This window comes from Salmo trutta, chromosome 38, assembly GCF_901001165.1.
Source record: "Salmo trutta chromosome 38, fSalTru1.1, whole genome shotgun sequence".
Lineage (NCBI taxonomy): Eukaryota > Metazoa > Chordata > Actinopteri > Salmoniformes > Salmonidae > Salmo > Salmo trutta.
The window spans coordinates 17,945,581-17,962,222 of NC_042994.1; the positions used below are offsets into that span (position 1 = coordinate 17,945,581).

General features: G+C 42.6%; 1 protein-coding gene across 2 annotated transcripts in view; it reads left to right on the forward strand.

The window, feature by feature from the left end:
• LOC115178511 (striatin) overlaps positions 1–16,642 on the forward strand; it is a 99,676-nt gene that overhangs the window by 1,334 nt on the left and 81,700 nt on the right. The gene's annotated exons all lie outside the window — the stretch shown is intronic.

Sequence of the window (16,642 nt, forward strand, 5' to 3'; positions counted from 1 at the left end):
AGCTTATGCCTGCCCATACCATAACCCCACTGCCACCATGTGACACTGTTCACAATGTTGACATCACCAAACCACTTGCCATCACGTGGTCTGCGGTTGTGAGGCCTGCAAAATTCTCTTAAATGACATTGGAGGTGGCTTATGGTAGAGAAGTGAACATTCAATTATCTGGCAACAACTCTGGTGGACATTCCTGCAGTCAGCATGCCAATTGCATGCTCCCTCAACTTGAGACATCTGTGGCATTGTGTTGTGACAAAATTGCACATTTTAGTGGCCTTTTATTGCCCCCAGCACAAGGTGCACCTGTGTAATAATCATGCTGTTTAATCAGCTTCTTGATATGCCACACCTGTCAATTGGATGGATTATCTTGGCAAAGGAGAAATGCTCACTAACAGGGAGGTAAACAATTTTGTGTGCAATTTGAGAGAACATTTCTGGGATCTTTTATTTCAGCTCATGAAACATGGGACCAACACTTTACGTGTTGCGTTTATATTTTTGTTCAGTGTATGTGAGCACCTCCGAACATTGCTAACCAAGGCCAGTGCCAAGCTAAGTGCTAGCCTAGGCAGCCAATAGTGCATGGGCGCTAGATCTGCACAATTGTCTAGGCTCATACATAAGGCATCCTCTATTCAGGCCGCGAAGGCATAACTTTCCTACCTAACTAGCTTAAATGGAAAGGTGGGGGGAAAAAACAGGGAAAATATGCATACTTTATTCATGAAACACAATTTTCCACCAACATTTTGGGATTTTCTGACAATTTAGAATGTTGTACACTGTATTCTGCCAAGGGTGTGCAACATCCAAAATTGTCTAAAAATGGTGGTGGAACATTTTTCATAAAGAAAGTATGCTTATTTTCCAGTTTTATTCTAACTTCTCGCCATTAAAGCTAGATGATTGTGCAGATCTAGAGCCCATGCACTATCGGCTGCCTAGGCTAGCTAATTGCGCTCTCCAGAAATGACTCAAGCTTTCTCTGCTGCTCTTACGTATTACATAATTTACAGCACAACTTATGGCTTTTTATGACGGTGCATTCATAAATTTCAATAGGCATTTTAAAATTTTTAAAGGGCGATGCTTCATCAGATTCTAAATTAATTATGTGTAACTGTACGTGGCATTTGTGCATCATTTACTTTGAAAATGTTCTGCCTCAATCAAAGCAGGCTTTCATTTCTTTCTTATTGTGCCTTAATGAAGGAGAGCGAATAGGCCTAGATGTCAAAGTTGTGTTATCGATATTGCAGATACCCTCCTGATTCCGGAGTAGGTTTTTTTTTTAAATTCTCCTCCCCATTTACTTCAAGTGCTTATCAGTAGTAGAGGAAGCTCATTGGCAAGCGACAAATGAGTGTCAGAACTGCTCCACTGGCATTGAGCAGAAACCAATTTCATATCTTAATGCATTTGTTCTGCTGCCATGCCATTATATGGTGTAGTAGCGACCCTGCATTCCATTAAAGTCTTAGCTGAGCAAATGTAAAAATCTAATAGACAGGATATACACTGCCTTTGGAAGGTATTCACACCCCTTGATCTTTTCCACATGTTACAGCCTGAATTTAAAGTGGAATTTTGTTTTCAGACATTTTTACAAAAATGTAATTCATAAAAAATGAAACACGGAAATGTCTTGAGTCAATAAGTATTCAACCCCTTTGTTATGGCAAGCCTAATGCGTTCAGGTAAAAAAAAATGTGCTTAACAAGTACCCTAATAAGTTGCATGGACTCACTCTGTGCAATAATATACTGAACAAAAATGTAAACGTAACATGCAACAATTTCAAAGATTTCAGATGTCTGGGTAGGCCTAGGAGGGCAACGGCCACCCACTGGGGAGCCAGGCTTAACCAATCAGAATTTGTTTTTCCCCACAAAAGGGCTTTATTACAGACAAAGACTCCTCAGCACCAAATGCTCACTAACAGGAATGTAAACAAATTTGTGCACAACATTTGAGAGAAATAAGCTTTTAGTTCGTATGGAACGTTTCTGGGATCTTTTATTTCGGCTCATGAAACATGGGACCAGCACTTTACATGTTTTTGTTCAGTGTTGTTCTTAACACTTATTTGAATGATTATCCAGTCTCTGGTTTTACCAAACACATACAATTATCTGTAAGGTCCCTCAGTTGAGTAGTGAATTTCAAGCACAGATTCAACCACAAAGACCAGGGAGCTTTTCCAATACCTCTCAAAGAAGGGCACCTATTGGTAGATCAGTAACAACAAACAAAAAAAAGCAGACACTGAATATCTCTTTCAGCATGGTGAAGATATTAATTACACTTTGGATGGTGTATCAATACACCCAGTCACTACAAAGATACAGGTGTACTTCCTAACTCAGTTGATGGAGAGGACTGAACCACTTAGGGATTTCACCATGAGGCCAGTGGTGACTTTAAAACAGTTAGAGTTTAATGGCTGTGATAGAAACTGAGACTGGATCAACAACATTGTAGTTACTGCACAATACTAACCTAAATGACAAAGTGAAAAGAAGGAAGTCGGTACAGAATAAAAAATATTCCAAAACATGCGTCCTGTTTGCAATAAAGCACTAAAGTAATACTGCAACAAATGTGGCAAAGAAACTCACTTTTTGTCCTGAAGACAAAGCTGAGTACCACTCGGTCATATTTTCAAGCATGGTGTTGGCTGCATAATGTTATGGATATGCTCATCATCTGAAGGACTAGGGTGTTTTTTTGGGGGGATAAAAAGAATAGAGCTAAGCACAAAATCCTAGAGGAAAACCTGGTTCAGACTGCTTTCCAACAGACACTGGGAGACAAATTCACCTTTCAGCAGGATAATAACCTAAAACACAAGGCCTAATCTACACTGGAGTTGCTTACAAAGATGATATTGAATGTTCTTGAGTGGCCTAGTTACAGTTTTGACTTAAATCAGCTTGTAAATCTATGGCAAGTCCTGGTCAACAACCAATGACAGAGCAAGAGTTAACAAAAGAATAGTTGGCAAATATTGTAAAATCCAGGTGTGCAAAACTCATAGACCCACAAAGACTCACAGCTGTAATCGCTGCCAAAAGTGATTCTAACATGTATTGATTCGGTGGGGGAGGGGGGTTGAATACTTATCTAATCAAGATATATTAGTGTGCTATATTTCATTGATCTTTAAAATAATTTTTTGAAATGTTCTTTCTCATTGACAGAGTATTTTGTGTAGACCGTAAATGTTTTATTTTTTATAATAAAAAAAGACAATGAAATTTAGTCCCAATTTGTAACACAACTAAATGTTGAAAAAGTCAACGGGTATGACGAAAGCGTTTTCCTTCTAGAAACTACTGCAGAAGAATTTAATTGGACAGAGCAGATGGAGATGTTTCTGAACCTTCGTTAGGGCCCTACTCAACAAGCTGACCTGGAAGCGCCTGCATTAAAACATGTGGGCGGGGAATGCCCACCACAGAGCGCTCAACATTACCTGCACTAAGAGGTTTTAAAAATGCTTTTTAACGTTAGTTAGTCGCTAGTATGTGGACACCGGTGGTCACCCAACTCTGTTTCCATGTCCTTGTGCAGGAGTGTTGTGACACACCAACCTGGTTGTATTATTCTGTAAGTAAATCCTAGACACTATATTTAGTATAATATGTTACGTTTCGTATGGCTTGTATTATTTTGTTGATGTGAATCACCCATTTCGTATGATACACTACATGACCAAAAGTATGTGAACACCTGCTTGTAGAACATCTCATTCTAAAATGATGGGCATTAATATGGAGTTGATCCCCCCCCCCCTCCCTTGCTCCTATAACAGCCACTAATTCTGTGTATGGCTTTCCACTAGATGTTGGAACATTGCTGCGGGGACTTGCTTCCATTCAGCCACAAGAGCATTAGTGAGGTCGGGCACTGATGTTGGGAGATTAGGCCTGGCTCACAGTAGGAGTTCCAATTCATCCCGAAGGTGTTCGATGGGGTTGAGGTCAGGGCTCTGTGCAGGCCAGTCAAATTATTCCACACCAATCTCGACAACCCATTTCTGTATGGACCTCACTTTGTGCATGGGGGCATTGTCATGTTGAAACAGGAAAGGACCTTCTCCGAACTGTTGCCACAAAGTTGGAAGCACAGAACATTCTAGAACGTCACAGCCTACAATATCATTAAGATTTCCCTTCACTGAAACTAAGAGGCCTAGCCCGAACCATGAAAAACAGCCCCAGACCATTATTCCTCCTCCACCAAACTTTACAGTTGGCACTATTCATTGGGGCAGGTAGCGTTCTCCTGGCGTCCTCCAAACCCAGACTCGTCCTCAGTGTGCCAGATGGTGAAGCATGATTCATCACTCCAGAGAACACGTTTCCACTGCTCCAGAGTCCAATGTTGGCGAGCTTTACACCACTCCAGCCAACGCTTGGCATTGTGCATGGTGATCTCAGGCCTGTGTACGGCTGCTCGTTCATGGAAACAAAAAGTTATTGTGCTGACGTTGCTTCCAGAGGCAGTTTGGAACTCGGTAGTGAGTGTTGCAACCTAGAACAGACCATTTTTACGCGCTTCAGTAATCGGTAGTCCTGTTCTGTGAGTTTGTGTGGCCTACCACTTCGGCTGAGCCTATGTTGCTCCTAGATGTTTCCACTTCACAATAACAGCACTTACAGTTCGGGGCAGCTCTAGCAGGGCAGAAATTTGACAATGACTTATTGGAAAGGTGCCATCCTATGACGGTGCCATTTTCAAAGTCACTGAGCTCATCAGTAAGGCCATTCTACTGCCAATGTTTGTCTATGGAGATTGCATGGCTGTGCTTGATTTTATATACCTGTCAGCAACAGGCATTGCTGAAATAGCTGAAGCCACTAATTTGAAGGGGTGTCCACATACTTTTTTTTGCCATTGTGTGTATATATACACAAAAGTATGTGAACCTTTTGGAATTACATAGATTTCTGCATAATTTGGTCATTAAATTTGATCTGATCTTCATCTAAGTCACAACAATAGACAAACATAGTGAGCTTAAACTACTAACACACACATTATTATTGTATTTTTCTTGTCTATATTAATACATCATTTAAGCAATGTAGGTTGGAAAAAGTATGTGAACCCCTAGGCTAATGACTTCTCCAAAAGCTAATTGGAGTCAGGAGTCAGCTAACCTGGAGTCCAATCAATGAGATGAGAATGGAGATGTTGGTTAGAGCTGCCTTGCCTTATAAAAAACACACACAAAATTTGAGTTTGCTATTCACAAGAAGCATTGCCTGATGTGAACCATGCCTCGAACAAAAGAGATCTCAGAAGACATAAGGGGTTACAAAAGTATCTCTAAAATCCTTGATGTTCATCAGTCCATGGTAAGACAAATTCTCTTTTAAATGGAGTAAATTCAGCACTGTTGCTACTCTCCCTAAGAGTGGCCGTCCTGCAAGAGCACAGCGCAGAATGCTCGATGAGGTTAAGAAGAATCCGAGAGTGTCAGCTAAAGACTTACAGAAATCTCTGGAACATGCTAACATCTTTGTTGCCGAGTCTCCGATATGTAAAACACTAAACAAGAATGGTGTTCATGTGAGGACACTACAGTCCAAAAAAACCTGAAGTTTTGAAGTTTTGCAAATGTGCACCTGGATGTTTTGCAGGAGAATGTAAGGCTATATGTCCGCCAATTGAAGCTCAACAGAAGTTGGGTGACGCAACAGGACAACGACCCAAAACACAGAAGTAAATCAACAACAGAATGGCTTCAACAGAAGAAAATACGCCTTCTGGAGTGGCCCGGTCAGAGTCCTGACCTCAACCCGATTTGAGATGATGTGGCATGACCTCGAGCAGTTCACACCAGACATCCCAAGAATATTGCTGAACTGAAACGGTTCCGCTACAGAAGACATTTTTAGTTTATTGCTGCAAAGGAGGGTCAACCAAGTTATTACATTGAAGGGTTCCCATACTTTTTCCATCTTGCACTGTGAATGTTTACACAGTGTGTTCAATAAAGACATGAACACGTGTAATTGTTTGTGCTATTAGTTTAAGCAGACTGTGTTTGTCTATTGTTGTGAGCTAGATGAAGTAAGATCAAATTTTATGACCAATTTATGCAGAAATCCTGGTATTTCCTAAGGGATCGCATACTTTTTCTTGCCACTGTGTGTGTTTTATCTCTGGGCTGGATCCTATTCGAAATGGCTGCCTTTGTGACCTTTGCTGTCGGAGTTGGACAATAACATCCGACGATCACCGACAGGCACTGGCCTAGCGTTTTGACCCCGACGTACTGCTGTTGCACAACACTGGGAATCCATGACATTGAGTATGAGTGGGTTAAAGAATCTCAATGAGCTTCTCTCTGCCTCTGCTCCTCCTTTGCCCCAGAGGATGTCTGGTATCATCACCACTTTTCCTTCCCTATTCCCGCACTATAAACACGTTGCGGAGAAGGCGAAGACGGGAGTTGGTGCAGAAAGAAACAATCAATGGGAGAAAGAACCGATCAATGCTCACCAGCTCCTGTTGGGAGATCTCACTGTTTTTTTTCTATTGTTTTCTTTCTTTTCTACATAATCCACACTTAATGTAAGTGCTGGGTCTCTGAGGAAGACAATACATCGGCCTGTTCAGCCTGTTGTTCAGCCTATTTCTTTGCCTTTGCGTGCACTAAACAGCCCCCCCCCCCCCATCTGAGATGCTTGTCAGCATTTGGTATTCAACTCCCTCAGATATAGTCCTTTTCCTCGTTCAGAGACGTTTGTTGTCGAGTGGGAGGCCCAGAGGCTGCCTGCGTTCTTGGGATCTTTCGGATCTCACGGCTTGTCGTCTTCCGCATGTTCTCCAACGACCCATTAAAAACAAACTCAAACTGGTTGTTAAGTGACTCATGCCACAGAGCTGACACTGCGAATGTCGTGGCTCCCAGCCCCATCGTTAAAACAGAGCCCTGTGTTTATCACAGGAGCAATCTCCCGACTGCCCAGGCTGAATCTCAGGCAGCTACTACCCAGTGCTGGTGAGATGTGGGAGGGGGTGCCATGCGGTCAGGCATTTCAAACACACAAATTCTTGAAATGCTGCCTCCCCAGCATTTATTTTTTTGGTGTACACACTCCACCACACTGACTAGTATACTAGTCGACGTGTTACGCCTTTTCTGGGTCATCACATTTTGTAATTTCCCCAGAAGTGTTTATTCCAATGACTCCCTTCGACCGCCCTGGTACAGTATGTCCATTGAAAATGTGTGAGAGTGTGCGTCTCCAATGCCACTCATTCACTATTTAGTGCACTACTTTTGACCAGATACCTATGGGTGCTGGTCAAAAGAATTGCACTTTAAAGGGAATAGGGTGCCATTTGGGATGAAGCCAGAGAGTGTTCTCTCAGGCAGCTGGGTTTAGAGTAGACCTGCACCTCCAGCCTATGAGTAACCATGTCTGGTATTCTAACGAGAGGCCCACCTGCTAGCACTATGCACACCATCGGTGTGTTTTACAGGTGTTTATATCGGAAGGGTCTGTCTGGCACCGTGAACAACTGCAGTATTCATACTTGTTTTGATGTGTTGTTTCTTTGCCTTTTATTCCACAATGCTTCAGATGATTTTAAAGATTGCACTTCATGAGTTGTTTCACAGCATGAATCATTTTTACTTCAGAATCACTTTATTTTTGTCTTTGGACAAAAAGCGCATGGATACTCAATCAGATCGAGCCATTTATTCAAAATGGTAAGAGGTCACAGGCCAATAGTTAGAAAAGGTGACATCAACCAACTCTGCAATCTCAATTATAATTCTGCATAATGTACCTTTTCTATTTCCAAATAAGATCTTCTACTTCATGATTTGCAGACCACCATGCTTTCAGTGTGTTTGCAATCATATCATGCCACTTAACTTTGCATAATTTATGTAAATAGTGATAGGCTATGGGGGGAATAAGGCCTGCAGGCTACTATTAAAGTATCACTGCTTTGGCGTGTAATTCCAATGCCCTTTATCTTTTAAGTATTATTTTTCAGACTTTCATCTCACTAACTAAATGATTTCGTCAAGAGACCGATGTGCCTTTGCTGTGTGTAGACATAGTATGCCTAGGATTATGCATAACTGACTGCATGTCAAGGCAAAATCTGGACCTTGCTGTCATAGCGCACACTTCAAATTCCAGATCGCTGTTTTTTTATGGCTTTCCATCCATTATCCCATGTAATGAGGTAGTATGTAAGACCAGACTATCATTCTGCTGTCTGAGGTATGTTTAGTTGCTCAGACTTTGCACATTTACCACCATGTTATGGTGACATGACACGGTGTACTCGCCATACATTCAGGAGATCAATTGACACCCAGGCAGCAATTTGTCCACTCTGGGGAGAACATGTGGAGTCCATCAGACTGGGACTAGTGCATCTATAAGCAGTCTCTCGACCTCTGGATCGGTGGCGGAGGGGGAGAGTTGAGACCGAGAGCGCCCCAGAGGCTGACGGCCTACTCCAGTGGAACTCATCTAGCAGCTCCAGAAATACTTTTGGCCCCGCCACAACATGTCAGGTGTAAATATATCTCATAAACCAATTAGAATTTGGAAATATATTCTCCTGCAATTTGTGTAGTAAAAGTGTGACAGTACGAAAGGTACCTCACCTCAAAGCATGAGAGAATATAAATAATCCAAATTAGCTACAGATTTTCATGTGAATATGATCTGCATCAAATAAATATGCACATATTCCCACCAGAGGTGTTTTTCCATCAAGCTGACTTGTTGCTGATAGAAGGCTGGGAGTTATGTAGTGCACATAAAAAGCTTTTTTTCACTTAAGTTTTCATGTACCGAATATTTTTAGTTTTTTACTCTGCCGATGGTTTTGTTACAGAAACGAATTTGATAAGTAGGACATTTGCCCAAGCTGGTTTTGGTGCATGCTCTCTAGACCAGTGGGAACCAAACTGTACTGCAGGTGGTCTGCAAATGTTGTTTGACTTCTGTAACCGTAAAAGCCTTGGTTTCATGCATATTAACATCAGAAGCCTCCTCCCTAAATTTGTTTTACTCACTGCTTTACCACACTCCGCCAACCCTGACGTCCTTGCTGTGTCGGAGTCCTGGCTTAGGAAGACCACCACAAATTCGGAGATTTCCATCCCCAACTACAACATTTTCTGTGAATATAGAACTGCCAAAGGGGGAGGGGTTAGCCTGCATAGTTCTGTCATACTTTCCAGGTCTATGCCCAAACAGTTAAAGCTTCTAATTAAAAAATAATAATCTCCCCAGAAATAAGTCTCTCACTGTTATAGACCCCCCTCAGCTCCCAGCTGTGCCCTGGACACCATATGTGAATTGATTGCCCCCCATCTATCTTCAGAGTTTGTTCTGTTAGGTGACCTAAACTGGGATATGCTTAACACCCCGTCATCCTACAATCTAAACTAGATGCCCTCAATCTCACACAAATTATCAAGGAACCCACCAGGTACAACCCTAAATCTGTAAACATGGGCACCCTCATAGATATTATCAAGACCAACTTTCCCTTCAAATACACCTCTACTGTTTTCAATCAGGATCTCAGGGATCACTGCCTCATTGCCTGCATCCGTTATGGGTCAGAGGTCAAACGACCACCCCTCATCACTGTCAAACGCTCCCTAAAACACTTCTGCGAGCAGGGTATCCTGGAAGGATATTGACCTCATCCCGTCAATAGAGGATGCCTGGTGGTTCTTTTAAAAGTAATTTCCTCACCATCTTAAATAAGCATGCCCCTTTCAAAAAATGTAGAACTAAGAACAGATATATAGCCCTTGGTTCACTCTAGACCTGACCAATACACAGTCAGTTAGGAAAGCAAAGGCCAGCTTTTTCAAGCAGAAATTTGCATCCTGTAGCACAAACTCAAAAACGTCTGGGACACTGTAAAGTCCATGGAGAATAAAAGCACCACCTCCCAGCTGCACACTGCACTGAGGCTAGGTAACACTGTCACCACTGATAAATCCACGATAATTGAGAATTTCAGTAAGCATTTCTCTACAGCTGGCTTTTCTTTCCTCCTGGCTACCCCAACCCCGGCCAACAGCACTGCACCCCCCGGAGCTACTTGCCCAAGCATCCCCAGCTTCTCCTTCACCCAAATCCAGATAGCAGATGTTCTGAAAGAGCTGCAAAACCTGGACCCATACAAATCAGCTGGGCTAGACAATCTGGACCCTATCTTTCTAAAATTATCCACCGCCATTGTTGCAACCCCTATTACTAGTCTGTTCAACCTCTCTTTCGTAGTGTCCGAGATTCCTAAAGATTGGAAAGCTTCCACGGTCATCCCCCTCGTCAAAGGGGGTGACACTCTAGACCCAAACTGTTACAGACCTATATCCATTCTGCCCTGCCTTTCTAAAGTCTTCGAAAGCCAAGTTAACAAACCGATCACTGACCATTTCAAATCCCACCGTACCTTCTCTGCTGTGCAATCCGGTTTCCAAGCTGGTCACGGGTGCACCTCACCCACGCACAAGGTTTCTCAAATGACTGTTTCTCCTGGTTCACCAACTACTTCTCAGACAGTTCAGTGTGTCAAATCGGAGGGCCTGTTGTTCGGACCTCTGGCAGTCTCTATGGGGGTACCACAGGGTTCAATTCTCGGGCCAACTCTTTTCTCTGTATAGATCAATGATGTCGCTCTTGCTGCGGTGATTCCTTGATCCACATCTACGCAGACGACACCATTCTGTATACATCTGGCCCTTCTTTGGACACTGTGTTAACAAACCTCCAAACGAGCCTCAATGCCATACTACTCTCCTTCCGTGGCCTCCAACTGCTCTTAAATGCTAGTAAAACAAAATGCATGCTCTTCAACCGATCGCTGCCCGCACCCGCCTGCCCGACCAGCATCATTACTCTGGACGGTTCTGACTTAGAATATGTGGACAACTACAAATACCTAGGTGTCTGGTTAGACTGTAAACTCTCCTTCCAGACTCGCATTAAGCATATCCAATCCAAAATTAAATCAGGATCGGCTTCCTATTTTGCAACAGTCTCCTTCACTCATGCTGCCAAACACCCTCGTAAAACAGACTATCCTGCCGATCCTTGACTTTGGCGATGTCATTTACAAAATAGCCTCCAACACTCTACTCAGCAAATTGGATGCAGTCTATCACAGTGCCATCCGTTTTGTCACCAACGCCCCATATACCACCCACCAATGCGACCTGTATGCTCTCGTCGGCTGGCCCTCGCTACATATTCGTCGCCAGACCCACTGGCTCTAGGTCATCTATACGTCTTTGTTAGGTAAAGCTCCGCCTAACCCCAATTCACTGGTCACCAGAACAACACCCACCCGTAGCACGCGCTCCAGCAGGTATATCTATCTGGTCACCCCCAAAGCCAATACCACCTTTGGCCACCTTTCCTTCCAGTTCTCTGCTGCCAATGACAGGAACGAGTTGCAGAAATCGCTGAAGTTGGAGACTTCTATCTCCCTCACTAACTTTAACCTCTTACATCTAGATGTTCCGCTAGCAGAACGTCTGCTCCAATATCCAATGATGGGCGTGGCGCGAAATACAAATTCCTCTAAAATCCGAAAACTTCCACTTTTCAAACATATGACTATTTTACAGCTATTTAAAGACAAGACTCTCGTTAATCTAACCACACTGTCCGATTTCAAAAAGGCTTTACAGCGAAAGCAAAACATTAGATTGTCAGCAGAGTACCCAGCCAGAAATAATCAGACACCCATTTTTCAAGCTAGCATATAATGTCACAAAAACCCAGAAGACAGCTAAATGCAGCACTAACATATGATGATCTTCATCAGATGACACACCTAGGACATTATGTTATACAATGCATGCATGTTTTGTTCAATCAAGTTCATATTTATATCAAAAAACAGCTTTTTACATTAGCATGTGACGTTCAGAAAAAGCATACCCCCCCGCAAACTTCCGGGGAATTTACTAACAATTTACTAAATTACTCACGATAAACGTTCACAAAAAGCATAACAATTATTTTAAGAATTATAGATACAGAACTCCTCTATGCACTCGATATGTCCGATTTTAAAATAGCTTTTCGGATGAAGCACATTTTGCAATATTCTAAGTACATAGCCCAGCCATCACGGGCTAGCTATTTAGACACCCGGCAAGTTTAGCCTTCACCAAAATGAGATTTACTATAAGAAAAATGGTCTTACCTTTCCTGTTCTTCGTCAGAATGCACTCCCAGGACTTCTACTTCAATAACAAATGTAGGTTTGGTCCCAAATAATCCATCGTTATGTTCCATCAGCGACATTTTGTTCATGGTTTCAAGACACTATCCCAATGGTAAATCACGGTCGTGCGCATAACGTGACAAAAATTTTCTAAATATTCCATTACCGTACTTCGAAGCATGTCAACCGCTGTTTAAAATCAATTTTTATGCAATTTATCTCGTAGAAAAGCGATAATATTCCGACCGGGAATCTGCGTGTCTGTAAACAGAGGGAAAAACAGAAAGGCGGGGCGGCCATTGCCCGCGCCTAAGCCCTTTGTCCTCTGATAGACCACTTAGCAAAAGCGCTCGTGTGTTTCAGCAAGGGCTTTGAATTACGTCATTCAGGTTTTTCCCGGGCTCTGAGAGCCCATTGGAGCCGTAGGAAGTGTCACGTAACAGCAGAGATCTCTTGTAATAGATAGAGATGACAAAGAAGGGCAAGAAATGGTCAGACAGGGTACTTCCTGTACAGAATCTTCTCACGTTTTGGCCTGCCAAATGAGTTCTGTTATACTCACAGACACCATTCAAACAGTTTTAGAAACTTTGGAGTGTTTTCTATCCAAAGCTAATAATTATATGCATATTCTAGTTTCTGGGCAGGACTAATAATCAGATTAAATCGGGTACGTTTTTTATCCAGCCGTGAAAATACTGCCCCCTAGCCATAAGAGGTTAAGCACCAGCTATCTGAGGAGCTTACCGATCGCTGGAGCAGTACACAGCCCATCTGTAAATATCCCATCCAATCTCCTACCTCATCCCCATATTGTTTTTATTTACTTTATTTTGCTCTTTTGCACAACAGTATTTCTACTTGCACATCATCATCTGCACATCTGTCACTCCAGTGTTATTTTGCTAAATTGTAATTACTTCGCTACTATTGGCCTATTTATTGCCTTACCTCCTTACTTCATTTGCACACACTGTATATAGATGTTTCTATTGTTATTGACTTTTTTTTTTTTTTTTGTCGCACTGCTTTGCTTTATCTTGGCCAGGTCGCAGTTGTAAATGAGAACTTGTTCTCAACTGGCCTACCTGGTGAAATAATAAAAAAATTAATAACTCGTCTGTGCATAGGAACTTTACCTCTACCTACATTTATTTTGTTTACATTTTAGTCATTTAACAGACGCTCTTATCCAGAGAGACTTACAGTAGTGAATGCATACATTTCATACATTTTTTTTCTTCTCCATACTGGTCCCCCGTGGGAATCGAACCCACAATCCTGCCGTTGCAAACACCATGCTCTACCAACTGAGCCACATGGGACCATGTACATTTTACCTCAACTAACCTGTGCCCCCGAACATTGACTCTGTACCCGTACCCCTCTGTATATAGCCTCGCTACTATTATTTTATTGTTACTATTTCATTATTTATTTTTCTATTTTCCTGCTCTTTTTTTTTTTTTTACTTAAGTTTATTTGAGTAAATACTTTTTTAACACTTATTTTTCTTAACTGTAGTGTTGGTTAAGGGCTTGTAAGTAAGCATTTCCCTGTTAGAGGAAACAATTCCTGTTGTATTCGGTGCATGTGACAAATACAATTTGATTTGATCTGCCTTACTCATGCTTTTCCACGTCATGGTGGAAGGACAACACAACTTATGCTCTCGTAGCACCAAGTTCACCTCGACATGTTTATTATATCAATATTCGCTTCCAACGCAATTGTTGAATCTATTTCACTGGCCCAAAAAGTATCATGTGACATGGGAGAACTTGGGAAGGTTGAAAACCAGACGGGCTGCAGCGTTCTGGAGTTAATTTGTGTGTCAGGTAATTCATCCAAATTAATATGGTTGGATGGAAACCTGGTTATTGTCTAACATTTATTGGTGGATCAGTTTCTACCATGCACAGGAGGCTTTCTGAGATGAGTGTCAGTTTGTATTTATTTTAATTTTTTTTACCAGTTAACCTTTTTGTTTAAAAAAAAAAAAAAAAAAAAAAGTAAATCCCTCTTGCTCTTCTTGGAGAGTACTGGTGGCTATTGTTTTTAACCCTTTCAGAGTTTTCCAGGAGCGCCTTGGAATTTGTTGAGCTTTTCTTGGTCCACTTGCTGTTCTAACGGAGTTTCTCTGGCCTAATGGTCTCACGTCACCATTGGGTCTTCGCTATAGCGGCGGACCTGAAGTAATGACAATGTCGGCTATAATATTCCTGCAGCAGTGTGATCACGGAAGAGCCCTGCCAGCAGTTAGTGTCACATTCCCATAGATGAGTCTCCCGACATCTCTTGGAGATGTAGGGGGTGCGGGCTTCCTCACGTGTCTGGACAGGTGAGCGAACGTCGCGGGGAATGGACAGCGCTCTCGTCATGTGGAAATCACAACAGACTCCACGCGTCATTTCACAGTTGCCATTAGCGATACCACCCAGTCTGTGGCAGTAATGCTGCTGGCTGGGGTTTTTAGGTTTTTGATTTATACCCCATGATGATGCGTTGTTTAAATAATGTAACTTATATTGTAGTCAATTTAGCAGAGTGACTTAAAGTAGTGAGTGCATGCTTCTTTGTACCGGTACCCCGTGGGAATCGAACCCTCAACCCTGGCATTGCAAGTGCCATGCCATACCAACTGAGCCACACAGCACCACTTGTTGGGGGTAATCTGGGTGGATACGTGGGATAGACACAATACACGCTTCTTCAGTAATGATGCGTCACGGGAGCACTCCCACGCTTCTGCAACGGCAACACAGGCCAAAGCAAAGCCCAGGTTTATACCTCTTCCCTTTGACCTCATTCAGAGGCTCCCTTGTAAGGAATGGTATGCACACCTGCTTGTTTTACCGTGTAATGCAAACTACGGATCCAATTGCACCACACCCTGGGTCACGCCTAAGCACTGGACCATTGTTGTCAACAACAGGAGGATCCTGGCAGACATAACGCCTGGGCACTGAGGCATCCACCTCATCCATCTTACAATGTGTTCCGGTTCAGCGCAAAATTGATTGTGCCTCCAAAATGTGCACCCTTTTGTGTTGTGAAATGAAAACTCAGGGAACCATGAGTGTGTAAGAGTGACTTTGGGTTTGTGCACCAGCAGATGCGAGTCCTGGCATCCCTGTACAATGTAAACCTGATGTAAGCCTAGTGAATATATACAGATGCAGTATTTCTCTCACTGTAAACACTTTACTCCTTTTATATGAATCACATAGGAATTACAGGTCACCAGTTCAACTGAGTTACCGTGTAAGTATAGTCATGTTTTTGACCACTCTAATCAGTTGATTCCTATAACCTGGATCATGTGATGATGACACATTAGTGATGGATGTGATTGGACTGGTGACCTGATTTCAAGTTTCAGTTAGAACTAACTGATTGCTCAGTAGCAGTTGGACAAAATCATGCATACAGGTCCTGGGTGTTTCTGGGGGCTTACTGTTGCTTTAAGAAAGGGCCTTGGGAATAGTGGGGGGGTGTTTACAAAATAAAAACGCATAGAGGAAAACCCTACCACCACTGCAGTCCATAGCAAGGACAACTGACATGGTAGAAGAAAAGGATGTGGATGCAAGAGAGACTTAAGACTTCACTTCACATGGAGTTGTCAGTTCTTACTAGTCGGCACTGTTAACTTCTTCTTTCTGGCCCTTGTGATGTTATCCATGGGTTACAACTCATGGCAGTTGTCATCTGGTCCTCAAGCATGTGGACCAGATGACGACAGGCTGAGAGTGAGGCGGAGGGTGAGATGTCGGCACACCACAGGCTCACACCACAGAGCGAGATGGAAGAGAGGGCCCTGTGGCGTTCTCCAGAGAGAAAGTACTTCCTTCCTTACTCCCTTCTTCGTGCCCCTCAGGGGAAACCGAAAACCAAACTGGGATTATGAATCCTGTAATTCACATTTTGATGTGAGGAATAAAAACAAACACCCATGGCTTTCTTAGTCTCCCAAAAAATCTCCTCAGTTTGTCAAAGCACCTGGTTGGTCCTTCTCCTTTGGAATTGTTTTGATCGATTTTGTTTGTCTTTTAAAGTGTCTACTGGTTTCATAAAGAAAATATTTACATAATTTCTAGAGACGGTCATGAAATATAAAATGGATGTGGGTGTATTGAATTAACCATACACTTAAACAAATGTTTCCTTTTTGAGCTAAGTAATCACACAGGCATGCTCTATTCTCCATGTCGGTTGCCAGATTAAAAGGAATCTGAGCAGACAACCTGTTTGTGGTCTGCACTCTCCACACACAGCGTTTGTGTGTGCACTGCCATCAATTCAGACAGAGCGTGCCAGGGGACTGCTCCAGCCGTTTCGGTATTAAGGTTCAGCACTGTAGAGAGAGACTGTGCCGACGTCAATCTCG